The sequence below is a fragment of the Medicago sativa genome, chromosome 6 (genome assembly GCF_051527215.1).
Source record: "Medicago sativa cultivar Bolivia chromosome 6, Bolivia_mono, whole genome shotgun sequence".
NCBI classification, from domain to species: domain Eukaryota; kingdom Viridiplantae; phylum Streptophyta; class Magnoliopsida; order Fabales; family Fabaceae; genus Medicago; species Medicago sativa.
This window is the reverse complement of record NC_140754.1, coordinates 31,523,975-31,537,933: the sequence shown is the minus strand read 5'-3', so window position 1 is coordinate 31,537,933 and position 13,959 is coordinate 31,523,975.

Genomic DNA, 13,959 nt, shown 5'->3' with positions numbered 1-13,959 from the left:
CTTGTCCCGTCTTAGGGAGCCCAATGGGGACGAGTTGTCTTTAGATGATTCCTTCCCGGATGATCAACTCTTCTCATTGGCACAAACTAACGTACCTTGGTATGCATATTTTGTTAATTTTCTTTCAGCAGGGGTGCTACCCCCGGATTTGAACTACCTGCAAAAGAAGAAGTTCCTTCATGACCTCAAGCACTACTATTGGGATGAGCCCTACCTCTTCAAAAGAGGCTCGGATGGAGTTTTCAGAAGGTGCATTCCTGAAAATGAGGTTAGTGACATTCTAAACCATTGTCACTCTTCTTCTTATGGTGGTCACGCTAGTACTCAAAAGACTTCTTTTAAAATTCTTCAATCTGGTTTCTGGTGGCCATGACTTTTTAAAGATGTGCATCTCTTTATTTCAAAATGTCACCAATGTCAACGCACCGGTAACATTACCAAAAGAAATGAGATGCCCTTGAACAACATCCTTGAGGTAGAAATTTTTGATGTATGGGGTGTTGATTTCATGGGGCCATTTCCTTCTTCTTTTGGAAACAAATAAATATTGGTGGCAGTTGACTACGTGTCCAAATGGATTCAGGCCATTGCCTCTCCTACCAATGATGCACAAGTGGTGATAAAACTGTTTAAGAAAATAATTTTTCCAAGGTTTGGGGTGCTAAGGGTTGTGATAAGCGATAGAGGATCTCACTTCATCTCTAAACATTTTCAAAAACTTCTACAAAAGTTTGGAGTGAGACACAAAGTTGCAACACCCTATCACCCTCAAACAAGTGGCCAAGTTGAGGTTTCAAACAGAGAAATTAAAGCAAAACTTGAAAAAACTGTTTCAATTTCTAGAAAAGATTGGTCAATTAAGCTTGATGATGCTCATTGGGATTATCGGATGGCATATAAGACTCCCATTGGAATGACTCCATTTAAACTAACCTATGGGAAGTCTTGTCACCTTCAAGTTGAGCTAGAACACAAAGCTTATTGGGCAATTAAAAATCTCAACTTGGATCCAAAATTGGCAGGTGAGAAGAGAAAAATTCAATTAAGTGAGTTGGAAGAACTTAGGATGGATGCTTATGCGAATGCACACATTTACAAATAAAGAACTAAAAAATGGCACGACAAGTAAATCATCCAAAGGGATTTCAAAAGCAGTGATCTTGTGCTTCTATTCAACTCCAGGTTGAAACTTTTTTCAGGAGAGAGCTGACAAGATCTTCAACACTTAAAGTGTTTAAATCCTTAGCTTCCTCAATAGCAGTAACCTTAGTTCTCCATCAAGCAGGCAAGCTTCTTAGTATCTTGCTAACATGATCAGAAGCAACATAACCCTTCTTCAGTATTTGTAGTCCAGAGACTAAGGTTTGAAACCTTGAGTACATCTCCTCAATAGTTTCATCATCCTTCATCTTGAACAACTCATACTGATGAACAAGCATAAAAGCTTTTGCTTCTTTGACCATCTTGCTGCCTTCATAGTTAGAACAAAGAGAAGCAAACATTGCTTTAGCAGTGAATTTGTCACTCATCTTCATATACTCTGCTTTAGGTATAGCAGTGACAAGTGCTCCTCTGATAATATGATGCTTCTTGTAAAGTTTCGTCAGAGCAGGAGTGTGTTTCTTTCTATCAACAGCAGCTCCTTCTTCTACAAGAACCAAGTCACCAACACCATCTTCAAATATGTCCCATAGTTCTTCATCTAAACCCATGATATAGTTGTAGAAGTTGGTTTTCCACCAAGAAAATTCATCAGGATCTCCATTGAACTTAGGAATCTTTCCAAAGTTAGACTTCTTGTTGTCACCATAGTCAAATGGAACAGCATTGTTGTGCGCAAGTCCAACATTGGAGGATTCACCAGACATGTCTTTCTCAGATCTTTTTCTGTTACACTGTTAAGTGTTAAGACAACAGACCAATGCTCTAGATACCAATTGAAGGTGAGAAAAACACAAGAAGTGGGGGTTGAATTGTGTTAGCTTTTTCTTCTAATTCTCCTAGCCTGAAAACACTTGGTCAGAAGCAGATAGAGTACTACTTCTGAAGTGATGTTCAGGACAAACTTGCAGCGGATAAAAACAGAGAGAGAGAGAGAGAGAGAGAGAGAGAGAGAGAGAGAAGAAAGACACAAAGCAATTATACATGTTCCTTCCACAAACCGGAAGTAGTCCTGTCCCCGTTGCACTTCCAAGGAGAGTTCACTATAATGTAATATCTGATTACAACTGCTCACTGCTACAACTAGCAAGAGACTTCAAATTGCTCAAGCACAACTGCAAGAGAATTCCTATGCTCCTGAACACAATCAAGAGACTTCTAATGCTCAAGCACAACTGCAAGAGGCTTCTAATCAAACAAAATTACAAAGAAAAATGTTTGAGGTTGAACACTTGATATACATTCAGTGGTGTTCACAATACAAATCAGATAGAGACTTTTAAGACTATAGAATTTCTAAGATATGAACTATGAAACAGAAATTCTAAGTGAACTTTGAATTGCAGAACAATTTCAGCATAGTTTTGGCACTTGTAAATTGTTGTTGAGTCTAATATCAATCTCTAAGTCTTCACTCCTTTATATAGAGGTGTGAAAGAGACGTTGTGAAATTGCCAGCACATCAAAAAGAGTCGTTTGAAGCTTTGATCAATCACCAATGATCTTTTGCCTGATATGGTAGTTGTCCTATGAAGGATCAATTTCAAATCCATTCCCATTGTGAAGGAACATCGTTGCAGGCAGAGCTGTTTTTCTTGTCTTGTAGCAGAGACAAAATCAGGTAGTGGAGGTAGTGGTTGTACACTTCGTACAATTGTACTTTGTCAACGCTTTTTGAAGATAAGCATCCAATGCCTTCAAATCCTCTCTAATTGACCGTTGCTTTACATTTCCAGTCTTCTACAATGCTTAGGCGAGTTTAAATCCATTGAACAGCCCTTGAAGCTTTAAGTCTTGCATCTCCTGAAGAACTTCAGCTTCTGGTGATCTTCAGCTTCTGATGAGATGCTTCTGATGAACTTGCTTCTGATGACGTCATCACTTCAGGAGCACTTTGTCTTTAGGAGCACTTTTTACTTCAGGAGCACTTCTCTTCAGACGCTTTAAGCTTCCTTTTTGTTGATACTTTAGCTCTCTTTTGTTCATCCAAAACCTATTTAAGATGTAAAATTTTGTCTATGGTCCTGTACACTTGAACAAATATTAGCTTATCCAATTGACAATTTTTAATACTTTGTTATCATCAAAACTCTCAAAGGTTCATTGTTAAACACATTTTGTTCCAACAAAGATGGTTTTGTCCGTTTCAAGTCCGCAAGGTTTATCCTTTTGTGACAATTGAGATTTTTTCTGGAAAAACCAGACCATTCAAAGTTAATCGCCAAAGGCTAAAGATTTACAATGCAGGGGAAGACATTGAGATGGGCGCCGCCTTGGCCCTTGTCGACCCCACTTGAGGAACAAGTTCCCCCCTTTCGTCAAGCTAGTGACGATAAAAGAGCGCTGCATGGGAGGTAACTCACGGTTTAATGTCGTTTCTTTTGTTTATGTTTTGCTGAATAATAGAAGAAAAGCCACATGAAAGTAGGTAAAGCACCTACCACACTAAATTGTGAGCTCTCTCCCTCCTATACCTTGTTTTTTTTATCTTTCAAATCATTGAGGACAATGTTTAGCCCATGTATGGGGGGAATTCAATAAAGTGTCTAGTCTAGTAAGTGTTATAGTGTTTCGAACTCCCTTGACTTTTAATTTTTTGTTTTGTTTTGTTGCGGAAGGCATGTAAGCAGCTTGTTTTTGTTGTTTTTATTGTGACATTAAAAAAAAGGTTTCTTCCAAAATGGCTGTTTAAGGATGATTATGTACATGAAAATGATTTCTTGTGTTTTGAGTGTTCTTGTTATACCCACATCAGTTTTATTGTGAAAATTCTCTTTGTGAAAAGCACAAAGTTGCAGTCTTTGAGTAAGTGTGTAGGTAGGTATTTTAAGGAGCATGTTCTAACTTTAGTGGTAAATTGACCCTTGAAAGTTTTTAGAGTAAAAGTAGTATAAGTTAGTGTGGGGGAATAAAAAGATCAAGGTGACCAAGTGCCCAAAACTGGTTGGCCACCAAGACATTAATCAAATGATCAAGTGCCTAAAACTGGTTGATTACTAAGAGGGTCGGAAGCTAAATAGGGGACACCATTGACTTGGGGTGTAGGAGCTGCCCTCACTGGCTTCCCAAGGAAGATTTGGTTAACCTAAAAACTCATAAGAAGACATCATTTACTTTGGGGGGTAAGAGCTTCCCTCACTGGCTTCCCAGGGAAAGTGTTGTCATCTTGAAAACCAAAAGTAGCTTCTGGAATTCATTCTTACTTGTAATTGTCAAAAGATCATAAATGATTCCCACCTCTCTAATATGAAATGAAGAAAGAACTTTTCTCGGTTGGTTTAGTGTTAAGGTTAGAACCTGTTTCCTCATAAAATCTCTTACACAGAAGCAAGAAAAAGCTGGACTACACACACAATCACTTGAAACTTGTTGTTGGGTTGAATAGGTTCATGAGAAATACTTGAAGTTGTGATTAGTGTATGCTGAAAACAAAGCCTTGGAGGAGACAAAAGTTTTTAAATTATGAATTGATGTGTTAAATGTTGTTAATGCTGCTAATGTATATGTCTTTTGCTTGAGGACAAGCAAAGATTCAAGTGTGGGGGAGTTTGATAAGTCATTAATTTAGTGTTTCTAAGTGTCAAGTTTATTAGTATTTTATTTTTTCAAAATTACTTTCTAGAATTTTGGTACTTCAATTTGTTTGTTATTTAATTTTAGGAACAAATATGGTGAAAGATTGAGTCTTGGAGCAAAAGAAAGGGTTTTGGAGCATGGTTAAGGAAAGGAAGGATCTAGATCATGATTTGGAGCTGAGTGAAACCAAAAATAAGAAGATCCTGTACAAATCTATCACGCACGGTCGTGCATGCAATTGCACTGACTGTGCGCCCTTGCATTCAGAACGTGCCTATAGGACCAGAACCTTGCGCACAGTTCGTGCTCCCACACGCACGGTTGTGTGCGACCTCCAACCCCTTTTTTGTTGTTTTGCTTTGAAGACATGCAAGGTCCATGCCAAGCTGAGAACGACTGTGCCAAGCTGTGAGATTAGACAAGGGTTACGAAACATGAGAATAGTCTAGTAAACCTTGATACCTTAAAGTTTCGTTCTTAATGGATTTCAATAACGATCAACCATGAGAATATGTGTGGTTGTTATTGAAACACACTCATTGATTTCAAGAGAAACCTTGATATTCTTTAAAGAAACCGGTCTTTAGAAATAGATTTAACATAAGATTTAGGTATAGGGTTGGATTGTGAAAGATATGTCATTATGACGAACCAATAATCCCGAGGCGCTTTTTACTATTATTTTACTTCAATCAAAATCCAAACTTTTCAAACTTTAATCTTTTAGCTAATCACCATTAAAAAGAGAATCATAATTACAACAACTCCCTGTTGGAATGATACTTTTACTACTCTGACACTTGTCATCCAAATCATTAGTGCCCTGGTGGTAATAGTTATGGAATGGAAGCTTGAGGATTTATATATATATATATATATATAAACTTTATTTTTTTTAAAACAAAACCACTGTGAAGACGATTGATGATTAAATTATTCATTTTATGCATTCAAATTCACACCGTTTGTTGATATTTTTAAGGCTAAGAAGAAAGATTCTTACTTAATTGGTATTTTTTTAAGTAGTTAATTGGTATATCTATATTTGTGATAATTTTTGTTCTTGCATTGGATATTCACCTCAAATATGATATTTTGTTTAAGATATTTTTTTAGTATTAGATACAAAATGAGAACTCACAAAATACAAAAACGATGTCCAATTAACAGTCCTAAAAAAATGAGAGCTAGAGAGAGAAAGAGAGAGTGGCGACGGCTACATGCTTAGCCCTTTGCCACTACCTCGGTTTTCTTCAATAGAGGAGAGGGAGTCATATGCCAGTGAGGCACAAAATAGGGGGGAGAATGGAGTGAGGTGATAAATAGATGTTGAAAAGCAACAAAATCAGTGTATCAAGGACAATACAAACAGAGGGAGGAAGCTACCAAGGAGGTTTCAGTAGGGATGAAGATTTTGATTCAGGTTAGTTTCAGTAAGGGAGGGTTGTGGAACGATTTCCATGGAATTATGGAGAACCAATTGATACCTCATATCTAATATTCAAGGAAACAAGGGATGTAAGTGTTATACCGACTAGGTTACAAATAAATGTGGTGGATGATTTTTATAAGTGACAGGTTGTGAAGGCACTAGTAATCAAAGTTGCATTAGTGAATATTATTAAGATGGATAGATTTAATGATGGTTAAGACCTTCATTGAACATCGAATGTAATGAGTGATTTTAGTTCGTGTACAGAGGAACTAAATGTTTCAAGGATCAGAGTTTGAATTTATTAAAGGTTTGAGTGTGAGTATGGTCGGAGTTTAAGATATGTGTTTTTAGGCATTTCATTGATTTTTGGTGTGAGTTTGTGAAACTAGTGTTGGTAGTTAGATGCAGGTTAAGGGTAGGTTGCTAGGAGTCTTAGAAATAGTTATTTTGATCTTTTGATTACCGGAGACTTTTAAGTTGGTACCCTAGCAAAAAATGGGAACTCTAGCAAAAACTAGGTATCATTAGGAAAAATCTATTGTTGTTGCTAATTCGTTAAGTAGATGTAGCGGAGCAGTGCGAACGACATTGATGGATATTCAACAAATACTTTTCGACAATGTTTAGTGATTTTCAATTGCACAAAATTTGTAAGAGTAAGATGAGTTTTCATATAGGACTGAAAAGGTGTATCTGGAATGGTGTCTACAAATGGTGAATAATATATGGATTTTGTCTAATATGAAAGAGATACCATGATCTTAGGATGACCTTAAAGATTGAAGTTAAATCAGAAACTTGAAGAGTATGGCATCTAGAAATATTATTCCTTAGTGAAAGAATAATGAATGGGTTTGAATAGCGACGTAATGTTGTTTGGGATAAGCAAAGTCAAGATTTATGTTTATTCAAAGACCAACACCAAAGAGTTGGTGTCAGACTGAATGATTGATAAAGACTTATTGATTGTATAATCTTGTCGAGCTGAAATTATTGTACACAAATCCCTTTAGATTTATCAATGATTCAATGGACACGAGCCGTATCTTTCATTTAATACTAAAAACGCATCCCGAACCTAAGAAAATTTTCTAAGGTGCTTTTTCACTCTAATTTATACTAAAGATGAATGAAAATGACTAAGTACAAAATCTCAAGTTGTTTCGAAAAGAAGTAAAAAATGCACATTCCTTATTAAAAATCGGGGTGTTGAATTAAACAAGCTAGAAAATTTAACAAATATTTCATCATACATGAAAACAAGAATCATGATGTATCATCAACATTAAATGATGCATATATTTACCATCAGGTACATAAGAAACATTTACCTCATATATTAATATGTGATAAAGTACAACACACATAACTTTGATATCTCAATGTTTATATGTTGGATATTTGTGTGTTGGCTTCACTTTTGCTAAATCAATTATTCATGTATGATGTTGGATACAATGTTCTAACATCTTGGCACAGTTCAGTGTGCCCTGTTTATGTGGCTTGATTTACGCACTTTTTAAGGAATCCACGTGTTATTTCTTGTTGGCCAAGCTGCGTGCTTTTTGTGCAGAACTAGATGGTTTCCTATTTCCTAAAGTTATGGTAACCATTTAGGAAACTATGGATGTTTTTGGTTTGTTCCTAAAGATGTTCCTACTTTTTAGGAGTTACCATATTTGTTACCGATTCTTGTGTAACAGATCATTGTTTGATTTGGATTGTTCTGAAGCCCAACAAGATGTTATAACCTGTATTGCTTCAGTAAAAATACAAGACTACAAGACCTAATTCATTATCGAAGCCGTCATTGAAGATTAGTGCTATTTTTTAGGGTTTTGAGTCATTGTTTTTGTGAGCCTTTCATGTATCACCTTGATACATGTTAAGGACTGTTTTTTTTTGAGTTGTAAGTTGTGTACTACTCCAAAGTTGTGAAGCACGGAGTTAGGTAGTTTTGTTTGAAATTAACTTCATCTTTTGTTGTGTTGATAACCTGATAATCACAGGGGCTGCGATTGGTTGTAAGGAGTGAGATGGGATCTCAGATCTAGGAGTTCCTAGGTTGAAGTCAATACGGGTAGGTCCTAGGTCTTTAGTGTAAACGAGGAGTTTGCTAAGAGCTAGAGAATAAGGACTACTCTAGTGATTTCCTCCTGGCTTGGTAGCCCCCAGAGTAGGTGACGTTGCACCGTACTGGGTTAACGAACTCACTGTGTCATTTACTTTCTTGTCTTTTATTTTGTTGTTTTATTTATGTCCACTGCTAGCACGATGTTCTAAACATCTCATTCAACATCTGTAATCTGTGCCGAGTGCTGGAACATCTCGTAGAACATTCTGTTGCTAGCCAGCTAGAATTTCAATTGTCAGAGTAGGCACCCTGCCTGTTTTAGGGTGAACTCCAGAGAAGATACTTTCTGGCATTATGGACAAGGAAGGAGGATTTGTGAACAGACCACCTTTGTTGGATGGCTCCAACTATGATAATTGGAAATCATGCATGAGTGCTTTCCTAAAATCCATAGATAACAAGACATGGAAAGTTGTTTTGAAGCGTTGGGAACATCTTGTTGTGCTTGACAAAGATGGAAACAAAACAACTGATCTGAAACCAGAAGAAGAGTGGTCAAAGGAAGAAGATGAATTAGCTATTGAAAACTCAAAGGCTTTGAATGCTTTATTCCATGGAGTTGACAAGAACATGTTCAGATTGATCAAGCAATGCATTGTGGCTAAGGATGCTTGGGAAATTCTAAAAACTACACACGAAGGTACATCTAAAGTGAAAATGTTAAGGCTTCAACTTCTAACTACCAAGTTTGAAAATCTTAAAATGATGGAGGATGAGAACATACATGACTTTTACATGAATATCCTTGACATGGCTAACTCCTTTGACTCACTTGGGGAAAAGATGTCTGATGAAAAGCTTGTAAGAAAGATTCTCAAATCTCTACATAAGAGATTTGATATGAAAGTGACTGCGATTGAAGAAGCACAAGACATCTCCAGTATGAAAGTTGATGAGCTAATAGGATCACTTCAAACTTTTGAATTAGCCAATGGATATAAGAAGAAAAACATAGCTTTCGTTTCTAACACCAATGAGGAAGATGTTCAATGTGAAATGGAGACTGATGAAATTATTTTAGATGCAGTTACGCGTCTTGGTAGAGAATTTAACAAATTGTTGGAAATGATTGACAAAAAGTCGAGGCCAAATGTTCAGAACATCTCATTAAACATCAGCAGAAATAGTGAGTCTCAAAGAAGGGATAGAAACGATGATGAATATCCCAATCGTGTAACATCTTTGACCGGAAGATGTGAGTCCGATGAAGATGTCCCAAAAAGACATGATGAAAGTGAATCTACTAAGAAGATGACTGCCATGACTGGTATAGTTTTTTCTGACACTGAATCATGTGATGAAGAGTTAGCATATGATGAGTTAGCTGCTTCCTATAATGGATTATATGCTAGAAGTGCTGAGATATGCAAGATGCTAGAAGAACAGAAGAAGATAAATAGCCAACTGCTAGCTGAAAGAAGTAATCATCTGCCAAAAATCTCTGAACTTAATGATGAGGTAACACTTCTGAACTCACAACTTCAACATGTTAAGAAACAAGTAAGGATGATGACAACTGGTACTGGTGTTCTGGATGAAATTTTAGAAGGTCAAGTTAAAGGAAAACCAAATGGAATAGGTTTTAATTATGAACCTCTAGACCAGAACAACAGAACATGAATTTTTCTTATGCCTTAGAAGACCATGGGTTGATAAGAAAGCAAAAGCAGGACAAAGATATCAAATTTGTAGGTGCTGCAGGAACAAATGTTGCTTATTTTAGCAAACCAATGTTGAAGCATCCTGAAGAACATCAGATATCTAAAAACAAAACGAAATCACCTTGGATATGTCATCATTGTGGTAGATATGGTCACATAAGGCCGTACTGTTATAAATTGTATCCTCAGCCTCATGTTCAACCAAAGGTCAGTGGTAAGAGTGTACAAGTTAGTAAAGAATGGAAACCCAAAAATCCTAAAGTAATTTCTTCTGTGACTTTTTAAGGAATCCATGTCTTATTTCTTGTTGGCCAAGATGCGTGCTTTTTGTACAGAATCAGATGGTTTATTGTTTCCTAAAGTTGTGGTAACTATTTAGGAAACTTTGGATGTGTTAGGTTTGTTCCTAAAGATGTTCCTACTTTTTACGAGTTACCATATTTGTTACTGATTCTTGTGTAACAGATCACTGTTTGATTTGGATTGTTTTGAAGCCCAACAAGATGTTATAACCCGTATTGCTTAATTATAAATACAAGACTACAAGATTAGTGCTATTTTTTAGGGTTTTGAGTCATTGTTTTTGCGAGCCTTTCATGTATCACCTTGATACATGTTAAGGACTGTTTTTTTTAGTTGTAAGTTGTGTACTACTCCAAAGCTGTGAAGCACGGAGTTAGGTAGTTTTGTTTGAAGGTAACTTCATCTTTTGTTGTGTTGATAACCTGATAATCACAGTGGTTGTGATTGGTTGGAAGGAGTGAGATTGGATCTCAGATCTAGGAGTTCCTAGGTTGAAGTCAATACGGGTAGGTCCTAGGTCTTTAGTGTAAACAAAGAGTTTGCTGAGAGCTAGAGAATAAGGACTACACTAGTGGATTTCCTCCTGGCTTGGTAGCCCCAAGAGTAGGTGACGTTGCACCGAACTGGGTTAACAAACTAACTGTGCTATTTACTTTCTTGTCTTTTATTTTGTTGTTTTATTTATGTCCACTGCTAGCCCGATGTTCTAAACATCTCATTCAACATCCGTAATCTGTGCCGATTGTTGGAACATCTCATAGAACATTCTGTTGCTAGCCAGCCAGAATTTCATTATATTTGAGAAATGCTAATAACACACATTTTTACCCGCACTTTACAACACATTCTTTTTTTAAAACTGCAAATATTATTAGGTTAAGCTAGCACAAGATGCACTATACATACTAAGGAGGAAAAAGAGTAAAAAAGAGAGCCGAAATAACAGAGGCACCTCAACACCAAACAAACTCACTAAAAACCTCCTACTTTACTGATTCATAAGAGATTAGGAAGACAAATACAAAAACAAGAATCAAAAGCAACACCTAAAAACCGGATAGCCTCTATAACAAGCCACCAAAATAACACCCCTGCTGCCAAAGCCTTGAAGCCAAACCAAACAGCCAAAACCTACACAGACCGTGCCTCACCAGCAGCTCCCAAACACGACAGAAACCTGCCCAAAGCCAAAACAGCTCCTTGCAATCCTGCAGCCCCTACTGTTAACTCTGCTGCACAGAAATAGCCCCTGCAGAAGCCGCCCAGACCAGCCACCAAAAACCAAAAAAATCCACCCAAAAACCAGTCAAACACAAGATAACGAACAAGACACACCATAGGATTCCAACACCATTCGTAAAAAAGGAAAGTCGGACTTTTTAAACGAGTTAGATACCACCGCCACGACAACACTTTAATATCCTTTACCAACTCCAACACCTCCATCTCCTTGGTATTGAAGATTTTATTATTCCTAGCTTTACAAATCATCCAAATGGTAGCATGCCAAACGAGTCTAAGTCATCGGGTAACCTTCTTGTTCGATGAAACTACATTTCAACATGCCCAATGATTGAGCAGATTTTGGGGAATAATAAACATGTTTCTGTCGGTGTAAGCCCTAGAGGCCAATAGTTTATGTTAAACTTATCTTATGTATCATGACTTTTATTTTTGAATAATATATGGCACTCTTTATTATATTTATATAATGTTAATAAAGTCCTTAGAATAGATAGTTCGTGTAATAATATATTAAGTGTGACTTAATCATGAGATTACATTATCATAAAGAACGTTATTCTTAAATGTATTTGTAGTCAAAGCTTTAATATGAATAAAGGATAATAATAAAGCGTCGAGACTATTATGTATGTAGACTGATGACCGCATCTCATGGGTCATAAATATGAGATATTAAGTCTATACATAGGTATAAATGTTAGGAGTAATATTTATACTGGATTGACCCACCGTGAGAATACTACATAGTAAGTTATGAAATTGTCATAAGATATTCTCACAATGATAATAGTGTATATCGCTCTTAGACCTGAAACCACTATGATCCCTAGATGTGCACTCAAGTGCTTTGTTGCTATTCTAACGTTGTCTGTAAAAGGATAACCATAACGTTGGTTGATGGGTACTTGATGAATCATGCTGAGGGACATGAGTGTCCTAGATGGGATTTGTCCCTCCTCATAAAAAGGAGATATATCTTTAGGCCTCTTGATGAAATATGATTGTAAAACTGCATGCCCATGTCGAACTAAGTCAATATAAGATATTGGACTTATTCGTTATTCAGTATATTTCGGAATCAAGAAATATAAACATTGATCTATATAAGGGGGACAATATCTATGCCTTGGGATCAATAAAGATATCGAGACAAAGGAGTAATTGTACACATGTGTATTATCATGGAAAGGTTTCGTCAGATCACTTGACATTCTTGTCACTTGGGTAACAATGATGTGTTGCTAGATACCGCTCATTGTTTATAGTATTAAATATTAGATTTTATATTATTGCCAATGTGACTAGAACCTATAGGGTCACACACAAAGAACAGTCAAAAGAGAAATATATAAGTATGACTTATATAAGGGGTGCATTTAGTAAATAACGCTAATTAGTTAACAGAATTACTAAACTCGTTATTGTGCTTACTGAAGCTCAATAGTGACTTCTGACTTGCTGAGCACACTAGAAGTTCTATAAATAGAACCCTAATGCTGAAGTTTTTGGTTACACGTTTTGGAGCAACACTACTTCTCTGAAACTTCTGATTACTTGGCTAGCACCGAGATTTGGAGGAGCATTGTTCGTGTGGGCTTGCTAGAGGCTTTGCTGCTTGCTTTGCTGTGATCGTGATTCCAGTTTCAGGTTTTCAATTTCCAGACTCCACACTTTCGAGGTAACAATCGAAACTCTTGCTACCCCCACAATGCATAAAAAGATGACCTTTCTTCGTCTCTTTCACACAAGACACAACTCAATGGGACCTCTGGAGGAAGTGCATTCCGTCTACTAAGATTTAGTCGAGTGGGGATATGATCTAACAACAACTTCCACGAGAGTGCCAACACCTTTGACGGAGTCGGGCTTTTCCACAATTGATGAAACACTCTCTTCTCCTACACTCCCCACATATCTTGCATAATTAATGTTGGAAAATATATAGTGTGAGGAGAGGTTGTGGTGGAGTGTTTAGTATTATGGAAAGAGAAGATGACACACATTAGGAATTAGCTCATTGTAGGAGGAGAGGATATGATATGGTGAAGCCTTCAATATTATTGACATTGTATCTCAAAGGCTTGAATACAATTGCACATATATAAGTCTATTTATTTATAGGTGGTAGTAGATGTTTCTAGAACTAGAATAATCTAGGCCTTAGTTTTCCTTATCTACACAAGATTATTATAGATATTTCTAGGCTTTAACTTAACCTAGACATTAATAGAACAATCTAGAAACATGTAGCAATTTTATGTTATTCTAGTTTTCTCTAATGTATTCTAGAAATGTGCATCATATTTCAACACTCCAAATGTAGTACATAGTTTTTTTTTTTGAAGAAAAAAATGTAGTACATAGTTGTTCAAACATAGATTTGTGATATCATCTCCTCTTGCATTAATACTCTTCATATGTGATCAATTTGACAGGCGTTAGCT